General features: G+C 48.5%; 1 protein-coding gene and 1 long non-coding RNA gene across 2 annotated transcripts in view; both read left to right on the top strand.

The window, feature by feature from the left end:
• The window catches only part of LOC308195884, a 67,861-nt gene extending 64,108 nt beyond the window's left edge, over window positions 1-3,753 (top strand). The window contains exon 7 of the long non-coding RNA XR_013951899.1: window positions 2,789-3,753. This is a non-coding gene — a long non-coding RNA (uncharacterized lncRNA). The remainder of the gene's footprint in view (window positions 1-2,788) is intronic.
• Window positions 3,754-12,810: 9,057 nt separating this feature from the next.
• Window positions 12,811-17,096, top strand: part of LDLRAD3 (low density lipoprotein receptor class A domain containing 3) — a 121,496-nt gene continuing 117,210 nt past the window's right edge. The window contains exon 1 of the mRNA XM_080594065.1: window positions 12,811-12,960. The gene's annotated coding sequence lies outside the window, so the exon portion shown is untranslated. The remainder of the gene's footprint in view (window positions 12,961-17,096) is intronic.

The following is a 17,096-nucleotide window of genomic DNA, read 5'->3' as shown; positions in this document are numbered from 1 at the left end:
GCAAAGCTGGCAAAGGTAAGTGAGGCTTATTCATTTCAACAAGGGAGAAGCATAGAAGTGGTGTAAGCAAGTATACCTTCGTGCGGGAAGCTTTTGCCTTCTGTAGCTATAGCTGCTTACTGGGGAAAGAAGGAGAAGGTAGTAGAGAAAGCTGACCACTTTTCTTGTAGCAGCCTTATATTTACAAGCCAACAGCAAGAAAACTAGCATAGACACCTGCCTTCAATTACTGGCTCTCAAATATTTGAACTAGCCCTGCAGGCTTGTGCTCATCTGTCTGAATTAGCAGCCAAGGGAAGGAGATGCACCTCCTCATGTGTCCTTTGTGTCCTGTCATCATATGCATGAGCACTTTTGTGATATGGGAGTTTATTTTTGAATGTGATGCTCCTTTCATCTGCGGTGTTGTGCCTGTGTGAGGGCAGCTTCTCAGCATGGCTAAATGAGCTCTGCTCTCAAATTCTTCATTAACTGTAACCTCATCTGCCGTTAGAGGGGTTTAATTGTAACATGGTTTAGTGACAGTGTAACTAGTGGTAGAGAGAAGAGGTGGACCCTGACTGGGCACCCACTTTTGCTCAGTATCCACTTTCCAGGGTGTGCTCAAGCTGTGCCTGAAGGATGCCAGGCGCCTCTGGAAGCTCTCCAAAGGCAGGCAGCAGCCTGTGGCACAGCTGCAGTTCAGCAAAGGCCAGGGCGCATGGTGTGTGTGTCTCCTTGGTGAATAAATTCACTGCCTTTAGCTTTCCCCAAGATTAAGTGAATGTTTAATAATTACTTCTTGCAAAGCTGACAGAGAGGAGTGTTGAGAGGGGGCAGATTAAGGCGATGTTAAATAGCAGGTCCTGCCTTTGGAAAGTTGAAATGTGATTTAGCCCAACAACAGAGAGGAAACCACCCACCTGTAGGAGGGATGCAGCAAGCTGTGGAGAATTCCAGCGCAGTTGCTGAAGCTCCTCTGCTTTGTGCTCATCGGTTTGGGCCAGGCTGTGTGTTTCTGGAGGCAGGAATATGGTTTCTGGAGGCAGCAAGAGCTGCTGCCCTTTCTGTGGTTGTAGACCAAGGTGTGGTTTGGGGGTTAGCTTTTTGTTTTCCCTCCTGCAAAGCTGCCTGCCAGTGAACAGCTTTCTCTGGGCGCAGAAATGGACCCAAGGGGCAAGACCCAGCTGGGGCAGGGGCTGTGGCCTCCCAGAGCTGCCGAGGATTTCCTCCTCTGTGAGCTTGGGCCTGCTGAGATTGCTCGTGACACCCCTCTGAATGGGAAATGTGTGTGACGGGGCAAGATGGAAAAAAAATCAAGTCCAAAGAGACGCAGAAATGTGGCTTGTGGACTGGTGATTGGACCAGGCAGGTCTGTAGGGCTGCATCCTGCCCTGCTGCTCCATCGTCACGCGTGGTGCTGACCGGCGAGGAGCGCCGGGCCCTGGCCACCACCTCGCCCTTCCACGTGCTGCCGGCCGTGCGTGCGTGCGCCCCGCAGCCCGGTGGAGGAGACCTCTGCCTCCACAGGCCGCACCCTGCAGGGTCTCAGTGCGTGTGTCGCTGCTTCAAAACTTTAAATTCCTTAGACTTTGGGAAAGCCCAGATTCACATGCTAATCTCCGGGCCCCTGATGATGCCAGAGTGGTCTATGAGGGAGCTTTTTTTTTTTTTAAAAAAAAAAGCTAAACAGGTTTAAAAGAGCAGCAGTAACGAGCAGAACTTGTTCGCAGTGGGTGGCTTTGTCTTTCCTGTGTAGGCAAATGTCAGAACCACAGGCAGAAAGATTTATTGTTGTACAGTACAGGAGAAGGCCGCAGGGAGCCATGGCTCCTCCTTGCTGCTGCCAGCCACGTGGGGAGGGTGCCCCAGCACCGAGTCTCCCCTCTGAATAATGCAGAATTGCATTGCTAAGTGATAACAGCTGAGGTCTTTCCACAGGAAAGTAAATAAATAAGGAACTCCCCCCTTCCCTCCACCCTGCTTGTTGCAGAAGAACCACCCATGGTGTGTTTGGGGGGTGGGAACAAGGTCTCTCTGCAAGTCCGAAGAAATTAAAGATGATTAATTCCTCCCTGTCGAGGTGCGTGGCAAACCGCCTTGTCTTCAAGTGCCAGAAAAGGCGGCATCCCTCTTGAGAGTGTGCCCGGCTCCTGGTGCACGCAGTGAGGGGCTGGGGCTGTGTCCGCCATGCCCGGCCTTGCCCTGCTGCTGCAGTGGATTTATGGTCTGAGCAGGGCCCAGAGCACTGCTTCATGTCAGCAGCTGGCTCCCGCGGGGCAGCGTCCGTGTGTGTGGCTCCGGGTAGAGGCGCGGGCAGATGGCTCCTGTCCCTGATGAACTGTGCTGCAAAGAGGCAGAGTGTCCCAGAGCAGGCACAGATGTCTTCTTTGGTGCTTGTAGGGGGAAAACGGAGGCACAGAGCGTTGGCTGCTGCAGCAGTGTCAGAAGCAAATCCTTGCCTGCCTCCAGTGGGAAGGACAAGGGGAGCGTGGCCGTGGGGCAGCAGCATCGCCCTGTGCCCGGCTCTTGCTGCAGGCAGCTTTGGCTGAGCCTGGGTTCGTTTCCTCGTGCCTCAGCACGGCCGCGGCCCCGCAGTGCCCCCGGCCCCCTGCACCTCCCGGCTCCTGAGCGGGGCAGCTCGGAGGGTGTGCTGGGACGGATGTCAGCTCCCTCTGAGCCGTGGGGCTCCTTTCATCACCCAGAGGCAGTCATTAGCCGCCAGACCTGAGGGCATCTCATCTCCCACACCGATTCCTCTCCTGGCTGCTGATCCGGGTCATAATTGCTTCATTTTTTTTTTTCCCAGGGCCAGGCATGAAGTAGACTGAAAATGAGTAGAAAGCTGGGGTCAAGGGAGGAAGAAGTACAAACCCCCAAGGAAAAACATTTCTTGGTTAATGAAGTGTGAATCCAAACGCGAGGGAGGGGATGAGGGCCAGCGAGCTACCAGGCAGTGTTCATTAAACCTGTGAGTACTCGGAGATGTAACGAGGGCCCTGGGCCACAAAGGGGCCAGCCAAGAGGGAGATAGTCAGCTGCATTGGGGTCACTCGCCTCTTGGCTTCTCTCCTCTTTCTCTCCAGCTTGAAAAGGAGGAGAGGAGCTGTGACGGGGTCGGCCTGTGGTGTGGCTCACAGGTTGAGGGCACCACGTGGTGCCTGTGAGAGCAGGGTGAGCCGTGGGGGCTGTGAGGATATCACAGCTACCAAGGGGCAGCACAAGCGCGTCCCTGCTGGGTGGGGGTGACGTGGGGGAGCAAGGAGAGCCCTGCCAAGCAAGGCTGCCTCTCGTGGGCAGAAGGGCTGCGCAGCGCAGCCCGTCGCACAGCTGGCTGCCCCCCTACAGGACAGGAGAGGTGCCACTGGCAACCCGAAGGGATGCAGAATAAACCTTTCCCATCCCTCTCTGTTCTGAATCTTGTGGGGATATCAGCAGAGAAAAACAACCAATACCTAAGGGATAGGAAGGGAGTGAGAGCTCCCACTAAAAGGCAATAGATTTCCAAGTGAAAAGTATTATTTCCATGGCTTCCTCCCCATCTGCAGAGCAGACAAGACAAATATGGCCTCACGTTCACAGGTGCTGGGCACCCATAAATCCCTCCCACTTTAGCGGGTGCTGCAGATGCTCGGTTCCTCTGCAGAACAGAAACCAGGTCATAAATCTCTCCTTCTACCTGCGTCTTTTTCAAACTTTTTAATTAAAACTCTGCTGTCTCTTGTATCTGGGGTCTGGAAATTAATTGTCATTATTACGGTTTAAGGCACTGTTGCTCGGATCCTTTTGTCCTTCAGGTGTGTGGTGCGATCAGAAATCTGGAGCAGACCTCATCCCTGCTGCCTTAAGGGAAAAAATAATCCATTTTTAGAGTTCACCTTGCAATGGTCATGAGCCTCGTTAAGCTCAGTGCTGCTGCAGCTCCCCTACAATGGCTGGTGGTATTTCTGTCAAGATCCCTGTGTAACTGTATTAGACCTGCCCTGCTACTGCTGGTAAAGCCAGGCCTGTGGATAAGTGAGAACAGAACTGGGCAAGTGACATGAGACTGGTTTTCAGTTTGTGAACCTGGATGGATATTTTCCCAATATTTTATGTCCATATTCATCTTCCACCCTGACTTTTCTCCTCACTGCTAGGTGGCCATGGCCTCGGCTCACTCTGCCCAGCACTCAGCTGCGTGGTCTATTTGGTGAGTAGCCCTCCCAGTCTCTTGCGTTTGCCCAGAAGCAGCTGGTGAGCAGAGCACACCAACACACCCTGGGCCACTGTGGCTGTATCTTAGTTTCTTGCCTGCTTTTCTGTGCGTCGTGGGAGGATTTCTCATTTGTGTGCTGTGTATTTCCAGGCATGCTACGTGTTCACAGGCACACATTCAGATGAAAGACAGTTGTGTTTAATGCATTTTCTGCATCCCCATCCAAAATCCAGCAAAAATAAACAAATCTCAAGAGTAAATGATCCCTTGGTGTATGTTAATTGCAGCTCTTCCAGATGCTGCTTTTCTTCGCCAGCTTTTCCCTGTCACTTTGCTGTGCCACCTTATGTCACTGCTGGGCTGCTCTGTGCCCTTGCAAACGGACACTGAGCTCAGGATGGAGCTACTGTTATTCCTTAATATCCAATCTTTCTTGACGTTGGTGATACCTGCGACGTGGCAAGGCTTCTCTGGAGTGAAGGTCCAAACCACGCCAATGTTGGAAGCCCTGTGTTTGCAGGGGACGTGTTAGCATTTCCTCAGGCACAGCTCCCACAGGTAGTGAGGGCAAACGTGGCACTGAAGCTCTGTAGCTCTGCCCATCTCTATCTGATGTTAAGGCTGTTGAAGAAAGCATCTAGATCTGAGCAGCAGCAAACAGGTTTCTTCTGTTCATGTAAATTTTATGAAGTGCTTACAGGAGAACAAGCAACAGCTGTCATTTACCCTGTGGTTTATATGTAACAGCACATAACCCCCAGGAGGAGGGAATGCATTCACTTTGGAAAGCTCCGTGTTAGTAAATTTACATAGGAAGTATATGAAGGAAGATAATATTCTTATCTGTAGTTGCAGGAAACTAGCCTTGGTGGCCCATCAAGTCCCTTCTCTGTACTCTTCAAAACCTTCAAAATATTTGCCTTGTAGCCTGGAAGTGTCCCAGCAGCTTGTGGAAGAGAGGAGCAGAACGCCATGGCTGCCTGTGCCTGCGCCTCCACCCGGCGGGCGGCTCTGTAGGGACACAAATCATTTAAAATACCTCTAACGCAGGCTGCTTACTTTTTTCTTTTTTTCTTAGTAACTAAAATGACTGAAAATGAGCAAAATGCGATCCTTGATTTGGGGTTGCAACTCAAATCTAATCAGCCAAGTCATGAATTGGCAGCAGTATGAAATGAAGTCAACAGCTGATCAAATCATCAAACAAGCACATACAAGATTTGAGTAATGAAGCCACACAACATATGGCAAATTTCTTGAAACAATGAGCGCTGCTCTTCCTTACTCCAGCTACGCTTGTCACTTGCCCACGCATACTTTCTTTCTCTTCTCCTTCCTTATATCCTCTTTTCCTGGGAAGTAACTGGAGAAGTGAAGTTAGGTTTCTTTGCTCTGATCCAGTAAAGACCACCTGTTGATGAGGGATGTGTTTGGTGTAAAACCAGCTGAGGAAATACTAAGCTTGCAAAAAGGGGACAGTTGGAGTTTATTCTTGTTATTATGTACATTGTAATAGCTTTATTAGATGAGACTATTCCATAAGATAGTGGGTCAGGGTTATTTGGAGAAGCAGGATGGGGAATAACAGAAACTGTCCGCTTTTCTTGAGAGCTTAGAAAAGGTCCTGATGCACTGCACCCCAGCCGGCTGCTGCAACTTTTACCTGGGTTTACTTTTTACCAGAGCTGCCGCCTGAGAACAGCTCTGATGCAGCCAGGGCTATGTGAGCTGTGCTGGGGGGCAAAGAGCAGCAGCGCAAGTTGGGCTGAAAACCTGATGGCCATCTGTGCTGTAGTTTGGATTGAGGTGTTTGGTGCGGGGATATAACGAGATACCTTGTGGCGATTAAGCTAAGGAAAGTAGGTGTGTGTTGAGAGGAGACATGAATGTATATATAAAAAAAAAAAAAAGTAATTTGTACTCAGCCACCCTCAAACTCTTACTGACCTAAACAGCAGTTAGCTGTCACAATATCTACTTTTCTCATTGAAAATTATGTCAGCTGTCTGTGCATAACGCTTCCTCTCTCATCCAGATGAACAGAAGTGTCACGCGTGCACGCGTGTGTGATCTCAAGGATTTAAGATTCCTGGGGAAATTCAGAGACAGAGCATTTAGATGCTCTGTGCCTGCCTTTGTACTACTGGTGTAGTTTACAGGCTCTTACTGTCACAGTGAAACACAGCTTAGCAAAGGCCCCTCGGCAGTACTAGCTCCTGGACCTGCGGGTTGTGTGCTCGCGTGTTGAGCTGGGTCCTGTCCTCCTGTCTCACACTGGCTGGATCCTGGGGTCGCATCTAGTGATGGTTCCCAGCTTGCCACATATCCTTTGTGGGTAAGAAAGCACAAAGACCCCCTGACAGGTGGCTCCTTATGGTTGTGGGCCCAACCAACTCATCAGTGAGCAGTCGTGGGTGGCTGATGAGGTGGGTGGGAAGCTGCTCAGCCCAGGTTGCTGCTGATGACCTGGGTGAGTTCCCTGCCCAGGGCGCTCTTGTGGTCCAGCATTTCAGGCAATCTGAACATGGAATCAAGCAGCAATTAAGCTGGGTGAATGTTTTAGTGGTGAGCAGCCCATTGGTGTCCAGGGTATCCGTGTCCTTGGTTGTCAGCTGGGAGCTCTCCAAACCCCTGTTCGGCTGCAGGGATTTGAATTTGTGTTAAGAAGGATGGAAAGCCAAAGACTCGAGGCGAGTTCCAAAAAATGCCAGATGCTCAGTGGGTTGATCCATCATTTATTTCTAGCATTTGTCATCCTGGAGTGACTCTGCTGTGAAAACATGAAAAAGCCAGGTCCCCGCTGACTGCAGGGCAGCAAACTCAAGGTTCAAAGGCATGGCAGTGAAACTAAATAAAATAAACAGAAAGAAGGCAATAGTGTACCAAAGGCATCGATCGCAGCAAGAAAGTTTCAGGAAGTTGTTGTTATGAAGGAGGTCAGGAATGTGCTGGAAACTTGGGTCACTGTCTCAAAAACAACTGCAAACAAGTAGAGCCAAAGTCATTGCTACTGCAGGACAGCTGGCTACAGGGAATAAATTGGATGTAGCCCTGGTTCCTGTTGCTTGGGTCCCCCTTGCCACCGACTGCCAGGGGGAAGACAGTGATTTTTGAGCGCTCCCACCTCCCCGACCACCACTGGTGAGGCCGGGCAGGGGATGCTCTCGGTGCAGAGCGGTGGCTTGCGGCATCCCTCAGTGTTTCCACTTCTCTCTAGCACCACAGCCTGGCCCTAGGCTCCTATTCTGCATCGAGACCTTTGCTACTTCAAAATTGTAAGACCATAAATTGCTCCCCATCGTGTTTGCAGAGGGCGTGTAACCAGAGCTCTGCAGCTCTTGGAGATGGCTAGTCTTGTTAATAAGAGGGGTGAGGTGATGGTGTGCTAGAAAGATCCCCAGGGATGCATTTGCCGCTCTTGGCACTTGAAACATGATGAGCTGCTAGATCAATCTCCCAAAAATATCACTTACGCCGAAGTGGGTTGGTCAAAGGTGGTCAAAAGAGTTTGCAAAACGCTCCTTCAGGCTTACATGTGGACAGATGGAAAATATAAGGTAGAAAAGAGTGGGAGCAGAGATTTTAAAAGCCATAAAGGGGCAGCCACATCAGCATGCCCAGCCACCGCATGCCTGCCCAACTGTTATGCTGTCTTCCTCAATGTCTCCTTCTACCTGAAAAAAGAGGCTTTGCTTGTGGGGAACAAAGGTCTGAATGCAATTTGGATAATTGTGGGATAGAGGGATAGTACTTAGATCAGGTAAGAATGGTAATTCAGGTAAGAGGGGAAGAAACAAAGCACTGCATTTTGTGGTCAGGCATTAGGGCTCAGCAGCTTCTTTCTCTACCCGTGCATGACCACTGTATTGACATTTCTTGCCTGAAGACACGGCCAGTTCAGAACATGTTTATGAGCTGAGGATGCCTGCCACTCTCCAAGGTGGGCGCAGACATTTCCTCTGCTGCAAGACATCCGACAGCTCCTCCAGCAGCACGGGGCTTCGCCAGGATCCGGCTGCCATCTGCGGGAAAGAAGAGCATCTCCCATCTGTGCATGCTGATATGAATTGTTCTCCCTTCCTACCACTCTGGTCTTTGCTACATAGGTGTCTCATGCTTAGGCTGCAAAGGAAAAAAAACCCTTTTTATCTTCTTGCTTTACTTATGCTTTGTGAGTGTGTGCAGCTGAAGGGCAACGTGCACCTGCTTGCACAAACTTCAGACAGGCCCATTTGCTCTCGCTGTTGAAGTGGGAGATCCAAGCAATGTCACATTTGGGCAGCTGTTGCCCGGAGGAAACGGTGGTGTCAACTTGTCACGCTTTGCTCCTGCAGCCTGGGTAGCGGAGGAGCAACCCACGCACAGCTGGAATTCCTGCCAACAAAAAGCAGTGGTCAGTGGGTGAAATCCGCACAGCGCATCATCTGGGGCTTTGAAATCAGGCTCTTAGGCAACTCGAGTGCTGTGTGACCCTTTCTGCTAGGCTGCCAGACAGAGGTGCATTTTTCTTTTTGTGTGAACACAAATGAAAAATCATCTGCTTTCAAAGGATTCATTGTCAAAATGCTTTCCATCTGTGCAGCATTCTGTTTGTTATTTGCTTTTGTCTTCTGTTCCTGAGGGGTTAATGAAGACGTGTATCTTTCCTGGACTATTTCTTGTCTGCAGAGGGGCTGAAAATGCAGATTTGTTTTTATCTATGACAATGTAGTCTGATGTCCTGATCGCTGCCGGCAGAGCTGGAAGCAGCTTACCAGACCAGCCGATATATCTCCCTCCTGATGCGAGGTTCATCCTTGAAGGGCAGTCCTCGTGTTTTAATCAATATGATATATAGGAGCTTCGATTACTTCCCTTGCTACCTCCCGTTTCTCTGCTGTTCGCAAATCCTAGAGCTAGCTGGAAACCCTGAGAAATTTGTTCTGTGTTTATAGTTTTGGCAGCGTGGGGAGGTCTGATTCTAGTTGCAGTTAATGCATATTAAGACACATGCACACATTTGTTTGGAGGTTTGCTTTTAGACTCTGGCCAGGCTGGGCTGCTCCGCCACAGCGTGGCAGCTGATGAACAAAGGAATATGTCCTTCGAGTTTTGCCTCAAACAGTGAAGTTCAACGGTTCCTGATTCCATGGAAGCCCATATCAAAGTGTTACCTTGCTGCTTATGGAGGTGCTGGGCCAGCATCGAAACCACCCCAGTGCAAGGGCACATGGTTGGTGCAAGGTGTTGTGTTCATTCGTGGAGCCTCTCTCTTTACAGCAATAACAAAAAGGTATTTTTCTTAAAAAGAGAGCAAGGTTGGGCTGTCATCAAGGAGAGCCCCATCCGTACTGCAGTGCTGGCCACCAGAAAGACTACGTTTGTGTGACAATTTCTGCACCTCCAGCTCATGAAGACCACAGGCCCTGCTTCCTGGCTCCGTGAGCAGCACGGACGATAAGGGTGTTTTATCTCCATGAAAAGATTAATGTCAAGCACAAGGATTAGTTCTCTGCAGCGCAGGAGATTAAGTTTGGATTTTGCAAGCTTTCCCATTATCGGCTTTCTCCCAGGATGATCCCCACGTGAGTGGCTCGCCTCGCTATTTCCTACAGCAGTTAGGCTGGTGCTGGTCAGTGGGGACGTTTTGGGGACTGGCCTGTGTCTCTCCTCAAATCGCATCGCTCTCCTTGCAGGCTTGGTTTGCAGGACCCCACAGACGTGTAACCCAACCAGCAGCCGCACCAGCATTGTGCAGCCCATGCCCTGTCCCCATTGAGCCGGCACCGAAGCAGTGAAATCTGAGAGCTGTAAAAACTGCGTTTTGAGTTGAATAATCAAGGAAGTGTCAAAGGAAAGGCCCTGTTTTATTATGAGCTATAAAATACAAGGAAAAGGCCCCATTCATTTTCGCCGGTTTTATTTTTAATAGATTTACTTAATGGGTTGCTGCTGAGGTAAATATATGTGTGCATAAAGAGAGCTTCAAAACGATGGTGCCCATACTAATGACCCCTCACAATGCTAATAAAAACAGAGCGTGTGAAAATGCAGCTAGCTCTCGATCTGTCAGGCCCGTTTTTATTTTGCACCCTAGCAAAGCCCCAGTCAGTCTCCAGCCATAACTCCTTCCCCTGCCTCCCGAGGCTTGCCCTTCCCACCCCGACACCAGACTGGCAATCCCAGCACAAACGGTGAAGACCAGTGCCCCAGGGTGGATGTGGTCAGGGCAGCCACCGGGCAGCTGCCCGCTTAATCCGATTACCCGTGGTGACGCACTGAAACCCGTTAACCTTGTTGTGACCAGCTCCGTGACACTTGCGGCACAAATGAGGTGTGACGTGATTAAATGAGACCGATCGGTTTTGCTCACCAGTACAATGCCCGCAGCTGCTGTGCTGGGGATTTACAATGCGGGGGAAGCTTTGAAGTCCCATAATTTAGCCGTTCCGACTGCCTTCCCCTGGCTGGAGAGATGGCTGTCCCCTCCAAACACGTGTAGCTCAGTGGGGGCGTCGTGAATGTATCTGCTGGGACGGTTCCAGTGGGTCTTTGCAGGACCCCAGCTCGGAGCTGGGGAGCAGAGCTGGTCCGTGCAGAGGATGGTAAACATACCCCTAGAGAGAAAAGCAGGACAGCATGAGCAGCACAGCTCCATAAACGTATTTGGTGTTCTAATGGCATTTAATTTTTTCAGGGGGTGTAGTTTTTGGCCAAGATGTTCGGGAGAATTATTAACAGTGGAGGTGTTGGGCATGTAACAAGCCTGCTACTCTGTGTTGGATTGTGTGAGCTGCCCTATGTGGTTGCTGCAAAGGGGTTGTTTCCCTGAGTTGAATTTACATGTATTTAGGGCCAGAAAGGCCGTTCTGTGCAGGGTTTCCGGGGCTTTCCTGGGGCTCAGGAGGGCAGTGTCCTCGGTGGGGAGCGCTCTGGCTGCTGGGGCTGGCGGTGTGGTGCTCTGAGCAGCCGCACACATCTGTGTCTGCTGAGGTAATGTGCTGATGTGCCCTTCCTAAAGCAAAAAAAAAAAAATCTCTGCTAACCTCGCAAGCCCTCTGTTGTTTACTGGAAAAGGCTAATAGGAAAAAAGGAAGGAGACAGAAAGAAACAAGCCTTAAAATGAAAAGAAAATAATTGCATTGGATGGGATATGAAATCAAGGACAATATTTTTCCTCCCTGCTATAGGCATTTATTTTTACTAGTAGAGTACTGGGATAAGGAGACATTGTTCTCCTAACATAGTCAAAACAAACGTAAGATTCTCAGTCTGACATTGAAAATGACTGATGCTTTTGCAGGAGGCTGGACTCGGGCAATCCAGATGAGTATCACTGTGTTTGCTCATGTTTAACTTGCCTCGTTTATGTCCACATAGAAGAATCCCAAATAGGCAGCTCGGGGTACTGCCTGTCAAATAAATACAGTATCTGTGGATCAGAGCAAAATGCATACAGAAACAAAATGCCTTAAATCCGCAGTGTTATGTAAATTTTACTAATTGACTCTGTTAATCAGTTGAGCTTTAGGAGCTACGCAGAACTGAGTGTGCTTGCAAAGGATAGCATGGGAGATCACTAAGACCCCAAGCTCAGAGGGAGCGTGCTAAGGAAAAGGCTCTCTTGGAGAACAATAACTCAGCCTTCAGCTTCTAATAATTTTAGAAAAGATTTCATGGCCAAACACTCGCATGTTCGGGATTACCTAGCAGAAAATTATATGACTGTCGGCAAACCGAATCGTTTTGAATAGAGACAAACAAGGCACGTAAGCTGAGTCAGAAAACTATTGTTAACTAATCACTTGTCTGACCTTAACTGCTCTCTAATAACAGCGTTTAGATGCTGGGTGCCTTAGATAAATGCTTATAATAACATAATGCCTGTTACAGAAAGACCAGCAGTGCCTCGTACATAGGGTCGTCAAGTTGAGAACAGCGTTAAGCCCTGCGAGATGAAGCAGGGGCAGGGGCTGATGGCTGTCCTCTGGTTATCTCCCTGCTGCCCTGCCGTGGGATGGACCAGGTGGGACTTGGGGTGCTGCTTCGGTCCCCAGTTCCCCTCCAGTTGTCCTCCCGGAGCTGGTGTCCCGCAGCCCCTTTCCTCACATCAGGGAGGGATCAGCTTCTCCACTTTTATGGGCTTCGGCCACCTGAGACCTCCTGCTGAAGAGCACCCGGCTACGGGGGAAGATGACCGTCTGGCTCCCCGGGAGCAGAAAGGCTGTCTGATTACCTCAGGCACACGTTGGGCTGTGCTCCCAAACACGTCTGTCGTAACGGCATCGCACAGAGGCCTCGGTCACGAGTGAGGTCTTCCTGGGGCCGAGCACAGTGCTAGCACACCGGGGAGCTATCGTCCAAACAGACAGAGAATAAAGGGGAAGCGATTGCAAAGAAACGCTGGGGTTAGCTTTTGGCTCACGAGAAGGAAAATGAATGGAATAGGATATCCTTTTGGTTAACTAATATAACTTGTGCTGGAAAGGGTTGCCAGCACTCCAGTACTCTGCCAAGGCCGAGACTTTCTGGGCTAGTCTTACAGCGCAAAATTGTTTTCCCATTCCTGGTTGAAGTCCCCCTCTCTCCTCTGGATGCAGGTTAAATTCAAAGGTGTCTTCTCCATTTTTAATAACCATCTTGTTTTTTTCCAGGTGTCTGCTTTTGCATTTCTCTGATGTTTCCTGTGGGGATTTTCCTCAGTGACTCCCTGCGATGACACTCAGGAAGACAGACTGCTAAATATGAATCGCAGATGCTCTGAAGAGTTCCCTGATAGCGCTACCAAAAGGGAGGTGGAGGAGGTAAGAGTTCAGGGCAAAAAGTAATATCATAGTGGAAGAGATTTTTTCAATCCTACATGCTGCAGGAAAGAATTTTGTTAATGGAGTGTTACAATCTTTTGAGTGTGTCCCTCTCCCAGAAGGATTTCTTGGAAGCTCGTAAGTGCCTTTGGTACGTCTTTGCATATAGGCCATATGCCTCTGGTGTGGAGGACTTGGAAACTCTAGCTCCTGCTTCAGAGCAGAAGGGCAGACCGTAAGCATTGGTTTAACTCTTTTAGGTTTTATTTGGGATGGGATTGATGCAAGGTCTATTATAACATGCTGGACAGAAGTTGGCTTGACGTGGTGATTTTAAGTTGTCTGATGTTAATAGCTGCTTGTTTGTGTCCTTGTTGCCTTGCTTCCTGTTCAGTTACCACCTGCTTTAAAGTATTGTAACAGACCTGATGTGGGATCAATTCATTAACTCCTTCCTCCTCTGTACAAATAGCAAAAAATTTATGCCCTCCTGCATTAGTGTGAGATGAAGACAGGAGATTTGTCATGATCAACTAATGCTGTTGCTAGGATCCCTCTCACTCTTGAAAAAATACTTTTACAATTTTTTCCTCATTTTAGAGTCTTCAACTCTGTTTGCCCTAGAGTTTTCCCAACTTTATTTTTCTTTACCCATCCATTTTCTATAATTTATAATTCTGATTGATTGTATACCGTAGAAACTTGTATTCAAATGTGTTCCTAACCTGGAGCTTCCATTTTGTGCAGAAATCGGAGTAGGGATGGCTATCTTTTAAATGACACTTCTTAGTTGGTTTTGGGCCAGTCTAATTTGACTTGCCACATCTCCGTGTGAGTTGCAATTTAGCCATTAATAATGTCAAATTTAGAAAGAAGAACTGACTGACTCAGACATGAGGCTTTGAGGTGAGGATTAATAAAGATAGTTCCCATTTTCATGCCATCCCAGCAGGTCCAGCTGCCAGTATTTCAAACAGCTCCACTAGGGCCTGACTTCCTTTAATGTTTGCAAGCTCAGGGCAGTGCTCCCTGTTTATGTCACTTAATTTTTACAAGCTAACCCAGAGGAATGCCTATATGGCGCTCTAGTCACCCTTAAGAGGTTTCTAATAGTACACTGAATAAATAAGCGCTCAGCAGTTAACAAATAACCCAAATCAATCAACCCGATGGCCATGTAAAGGCAGGAAAAGCACATGCTAGGTGTTTGTGCAACATCTAGCGCAGGACTGTAAGTGTAATACAAGCAGTAATGAAAGTATTTCATGAGCGTTAGCCCCAGCTTCTAAAAAAAGTGAACCCTTTAGACTTTGGGGACATTTTGTGCTCAGATCCAAATTTGCACTTGTTTTATATGAAAAATAAAATACTGTAAAACTGGAGCAACAGCTTCTCTAGCAGTGCTTCTGTGGTCTTTCTCTACACCCATGAAAGCTGTACCTTGTCTCTAGAGGTCAGCTGGACGGTCTTACGTGATGCCTTGTGTACTGTGAGCTTCATCTTGGTGTCCCAAACCTCATGAGTGGCTTTGCACAGGGCTCCGTTAACTCTGGCTGGAGTATGGGCAAACACAGCTTCTCTCTTAGTCAGTGAGACAAGGACACCACAGCACATTTCACAAACATAAGCTGTCCTGCAATGGAGCACACGCTTGCTCCTTTTGTTGCACAGAGAAGAAGCAGAGGCTTTTGCAGGGGAGACGCACAGGCCAGGTGAATCTGCTGGCAGGAGAGTTTCAGGTGCGACTGCACTGCTGTGGATTCTGGTTTGCAGCACCATCATATGTTTCGCTGTCGGCCCTGCTGATGCTCCCAGCAGCCCCTGGACCTGAGAACCCCTTTGAGCTTCTGGTGCGTGAAACAAATACCAATGCATGCGTGGAGAGGTCACTTTGGATTTCCATACAGACAGGTTTTCCTTTTCTTTTTTTTCTTTAATGAGATTTCAGGAGAGGGCGAGGGAAGGTGGCTGATGGAACACTGTTATGGAGCCTGTAATTGCTTATACAGCTCTCTACCTGCACTGAGAAGAGCATGAGGGAAGAGAGGCAAGGGGCTGCTGTTCTCTAGAGCGCGGTGGGGAAGGGCAGGGACGCACAAGGGCAGGGGGGTGAGGGGTGGAGAAGGGCTCTTCTGACATTGCATGTGTAATCTAATCTAGGCCATAATCATTTCCTACTGGCTCAGCATCAGTCACATCGTTAGCCTAACACTGAAATTAGATCTTGCCCGTCAGTGACATTTGCTTTCCTATCTGGACCATCTCCATACTGCAGTACTTCCTGGCTCAATTCATATGGGACCAACAATCCCAGTTATGTCGATCCAGACATAGCAGAAAGCTTTTACTGAGCACTCCCTGCAGACCAAGGAAACCATCAAAGTGAGTGTTTCAATATGCCATTGCTCTCTTGTGTAAAATAAGAACAACTTCACGTTACAATTTGGGGTCTTACTCCCTTCCAACTCCCTGCATTGATCGCAAACAAGCAACAAAGACTAAAAAGGTACGTGAAGAATATCCCATATCTAAATCCATGCTATAGCTGTGCCTATACTGCATGCAGTCTGGGTGAGACAACTGGTCTGCTGGGCCAGATTCCTTCAGCTGTTACTCTGCTTCCTCTGTTGGCAGTAGGACCACAGAGACGCAGTATTGCTGGCCCTTCTATCACAACTCTGGCCATACAAGCTTGGGATGTGATCTTACTTGTTCAACTCTGTTTAGCCAGCTCATTTCTCAGCAAGACTCAAAGTTTTCAGAAGTTGTGGCAAGGAAATGGGAGGTGCACTTTCCTCAAATCAGTGCTATTAGAGCCACCACACTGACAATGCTACAAGCACTGAAGTCTTCCCTCTGTCCCATGCCCCCCAAATGACATGTCATTCAGAAGTCCTTGTAATAACCAGAGACTCCTTCACACTTCAGAATATCAGAGAAATCCGGACAAGTTCCAGCGCGGATCATAAATTTCTGCTGGGTCTCCTGCACTGCCCAGGGTGCCGACTGCTCGTTGTGCCCCACTACACTGACACGCTGCTGCATCTCTGCCAGCCAGCCGCACCTCAGGGGCAGCAGAAGTGATCTGAGCCCCAGTTTGGGCACCCCTCCTGCCCCAGGAGGATGGCAGCGAAGTAAAGGGGATGTGATTCCTTCCAGGCACGGGCAATCGCAGGTCTGACTGTAAATGCGTGAGCGGTCACGCTGCGAGGGATTCATCCCCTCACTGCTCAAGACATTTCCAGAGCAGTTGTTTCCACAACAGCTAGACTTCTTAAACATTCAGTGGAGAGAAATAGGCAAGCCTAGAGATCTAGCTCACCCTGAAGCAGATATTTTAAAAGCCAGGTGAACCCTAGAAGTGCTTTCTAGAAGGACGTTATCTGTGAAGAGCAGTAGACATTGAAAAGGCTAACCTTTGGACAAACTCCAAGTTCCTTTTGCCGCTTAAAAATAGAGCGTTCTGAACATTTTGATGTAAGCAAACATTCAATTTACTCTTGTTAGCAAACACAAAATGACTAAATTCACAATTTAAAAAATACCAGCAGGGTTTCCAGTTAGGAACTGCAAACACCGTAAAAATGCCCTTCTCCCATCATCTTGTTGCCTTGCATTTCAGGAGGGCTTTGAAGAGCTAAGATGGGTTCCCTTTTTCACCCCTTATCTAATCTTGAAGTCCCTTTGTGGTCAAGACCATCTTTCAAGCTCCTGGGAGGTTGGTCTGATTAAGGACCTCAGGCTTCAATTCCAAAAGAATAAATTTAAGATCTAGCATTCAGAAAATGCAGTTTAGCTTAGGTCTTATTTTCCCGTGAAGGTTTTAGGATCCTGGCTATTTCATTCCCTCCCAGCCTTGTATTTTTAATGACTTCTCTGCTTCTTGCTACGTTCCCTCTACCCTGTATACAAAGACATCAGTGTGAGATAGATAGCACAAATATTTTGAGAAAATATTAAAAAAAATAAAAATCCCACATCTGCACATAAAAAGAGGCTTTCATGATGTGTTTTTTCAGGACCTGGAGCAACGAGAGACACTCTGCTTTTAAAACAGGTGTTAAACCAGTGCCATGAATTAAGCTGTCAGACCTTCAGGTGGCATAGATAGGTGGTGTAACATTTTGCTTTAGCTG

This window comes from Anser brachyrhynchus (assembly GCF_964034855.1).
Source record: "Anser brachyrhynchus genome assembly, chromosome: 5".
Classification (NCBI taxonomy): Eukaryota; Metazoa; Chordata; class Aves; order Anseriformes; family Anatidae; genus Anser; species Anser brachyrhynchus.
This window is presented reverse-complemented; position numbering and strand designations above follow the sequence as displayed.